Source organism: Anopheles merus, chromosome 2L (assembly GCF_017562075.2).
Source record: "Anopheles merus strain MAF chromosome 2L, AmerM5.1, whole genome shotgun sequence".
In the NCBI taxonomy this organism is placed as follows: domain Eukaryota; kingdom Metazoa; phylum Arthropoda; class Insecta; order Diptera; family Culicidae; genus Anopheles; species Anopheles merus.
Genome location: NC_054083.1, coordinates 42270622 through 42274066, shown reverse-complemented (window position 1 = coordinate 42274066; position 3445 = coordinate 42270622). Strand labels below are relative to the sequence as shown.

General features: G+C 45.5%; 1 protein-coding gene across 5 annotated transcripts in view; it reads right to left on the bottom strand.

The window, feature by feature from the left end:
- LOC121591877 overlaps positions 1 to 3445 on the bottom strand; it is a 40962-nt gene that overhangs the window by 25340 nt on the left and 12177 nt on the right. The window lies entirely within an intron of this gene.

Genomic DNA, 3445 nt, shown 5'->3' with positions numbered 1-3445 from the left:
CCAAGTGTCGCTTTAGCGTTGTGGGTGTCCACCCATTCACCTCCCAGCTGGCTCTTTATTTCTGAGCATTGTGGTTACTACGATCGTTACGAGTGGTGAAGAAACACGAGTTCCCATCTCCTCTTGCTTGGGATTATGGTTTTATTTTAATCTTATTACCCTCCCAGCGAACAATATAAACACCAACCGAACGCATACATATTTAATACCCACTAGAACCCCCTCAATCAGACGGGGGGAAGCAGTCCATCAAGCTACCAGGTGTGGTGGCGTAAGCACCCAAATTGGAACCCTGGGAGAGGTTACAGTCCTTTCGCCCCGGTTCGGTTTTCACAGCTGCATTCTTTTTGTTTCATCCTCTCTCTCTTTCTCCCTCTTCGTCTCCTCCAACTGCTGTGCTCGAAAGTGCCATAAAATTCGGTACGCGTTCTCCCGTGGAAAGGGGGTATGTATGGATGGCACCAGCACGTCAAGGAAATGCACCCGTCAAACATCGCCGTGGCCATTGCTTTCCGTATTTTTCGTTTCTTTTTTTTTTGTTGCTTCTGCAACACAGTTTTTGCACGTAAATTACCGGATCATTACACTCTTCCATCCCCCGGGTTTGTGCTACAATCTCAAAAAAACGACAAAACGAGTCCACCAATCGATCTTGCCCGCCGCTGCATTCGAGCCGATATCGCGAGCGCGCGCGCGCGCTTGGAGATGGTGATTTGCGATCGTACGCGCATTAGGTTGGAATTTAAAACGACTTCTTCTGACCTTCGATCCTGGCGTCGGTGGCGGGGCTGCCCGATGCTTTAATCGTTTCCGTTTCTTTTTTGTAGCCCCAAAAAAAAAAACAAAAAAAAACTAAAGGAAAAAGGCAGGGAAAGGCCTTCGCCTTGCTGCCATTCTTTCGGTACCGAATCGATCAATCGTGCTTTATGTTTCGTGTTTTAATCCCACCACCCTTCACCAAATTGCGCTTTCGTCACATGGTTGACGTTTCAGTGTGTGTGAGTGTGTTTCAGCTGTTTTTTTTAAGCTGCCTTCAAAAAAGATGCATCGAAGTGCGCACCAAAAGACCCAATTGCAAATTGACCCATCGCGCAAATTGATCTGATCGATCGTGAATAGCTCTGCCGCTGCCTCTCTTTCCACTCTTGCTCACAATTTTTCCCATTTTAAGCCCGTGTGTGCCGCTCCCGATTTCTACGCTGATTCGTTTCCTTATCCTTATCCTTTAAGGCTTTAAGGGCAAAGGGATCGGCCAACCTTCCCTCTTTCTTTCGCTCTCTCACACTCTCTCGCCCGCCGTGTCAAACCGTGTTGATGGGGTAAAGGGTGAAAATTAAAATGAAGCGAAATAAAATTAAACGACCGTACTTGCAATTACCGCCCCATCCTTTCCGCCCTTCCCTTGACTCCCTGCAAAACCGTGACAGGCACAGTGTTCTCTGACCCATCATCAAGCGCACCAGTCCGGCATTTTGTTACTCGCACTTCCTTACATCCTGTGCTGTACCGAGGTGGAATTAAAGCGACTAAAAACAAAACACCAACCGACAACAACATCTCCCCCACCCGAAAAGAGATTATTTATGGCTTTCACGGGCGTCGGTTCACAAAGTCGAAGGAGAAGGACGCCCGGAGATCCGTCTGGTTTTACCGCGGAACAAATGGGAAGGCGGCAGCAGACCGAGCAAGCAAAACAACAACGGTCCAGTTCGGTTCCGTCCGGAGAATGTGCCGATTCGCCTTTCTGTTCTGCCCACCCCAATTTCCAAAACGATAATGCGCTTCGATCAAATCTTATCCCTTCCTTGCTTGCCCCCTCTCCCCTCCCCTATCCTTCACCTTTAAAATCCTGTGCAAGAATCCTGTTTTTTTTTTGGGAGAAAGAATCCACCGAACAAAAACCAAGCATCAAGCGGAACGGAACCGAGTCCGGTTCGGTACGTTGAGCTGCAAATTTGTCGGCAATCACCAGCTCCGACCGGAGAAGGTCCGCCAAACACCCGCAGCAGCAACTTCATACTGCACACGCGGGTCCGGTTGTGTTTTGTTTTACGTTTGGTTGGTGTTATTTAATCTGCAAAAAAAACAAAGCGCTATCCAAACTGTCCAAACGTCTTTTCCAGCTTTTTGTCCAATTTCATTGCCGGAATGATCAAATTTTGAGGATTTTTTTTTTCTGTTAATTTTTTGCTTATCACTATACTATTCTCAAAAACAAAAGACGCCGGTCAAGATGGACAGTTTCCTTCTGCTCTCGCCATCAACAGGGCTCGGTTTTTTGCGCTTTTTTCCCTTTTCGGCAACGGTTTTTTTGTACAATTCGCTCCGTACCACTTTTGCGCACCATCATGTAATTATGATTACCCTCCCGCGTATGTAGAATTGCATATGCACCAGGCGTTTGGTGCAGCCCGGCGGATACATTAATAAGCTTTGCAAACGAAACACAAAACAACAACAAAAAAGTACAAATACACCGTGACCCGTTGGCAGGCACGATGGGCCACATTCTAGCCACCAGGCTGGGCTGTCCGGCTTCGATGATGCATTGCTAAAATTAAATGCACACACACACACACAGACTGTTACTGCCGCCGCCACCAAAAATCGTTTTTCGTGTGTGGAGTTTTTTTTTTGCTGCTGTTGGTACAACACTCCCCGTTCTTAACTTTCCCAGTTTTTTTTTGGTTTTGTTTCTGTTCAACTGCACATGCATTCCACATACTCTCCATATCGTTTTTGTGGGGCGGCCCACAACAACAACGACGATGATGATGATGATGATGGTGATGGGCAAAATGGTGAATTATGATTATATGTTGCCCGTGTGCCTTACATGTTCCGGAATGGCACAGACTCATATAGACCGGGGAGGTTGGCAAACCATAAAGCACCCCGCGGAACATCCGAAATTGTTATGGGCCAGTATTCTTCGCTGCACTTCTTGTATCCTTCCTCCTTTATGCATCATCTACCGTTGGGCTCGGTGCACCGTTCGATGGGTTCAATCTTAAGGAAATGTGGAATTAGCTCAATGCTCTCGTCCCATATGATGAAGGATTTCGTACAGCGCCTTTTTACAATAATCTTAAGTTTCAAACAGTATTTGGATTTGAGCATTTTTGGATGAAAAATACGGCTAAGCTGTTAACAAATAGGTACAATAAATTGATACAGCCGTTAGTTTTTGGTCCTTCGAACCGGATTTTTATATGGAAATCGTAAACTATGCGCATTTGGAATGTCATGCCAGTATGATTACTTTTATATTACCATAGCATTTTAATATGAGCACCAATCTATCAAAAACATATAGAAATTAGATTGCAAATGCTACGAAATTGATACAGACGTTAGGTTTTGGTCCTTCGAACCGGATTTTTATATGGAAATTGTATACTATGAGCATTTGGAATGTCATGGCAGTATGATTACTTTCATACTT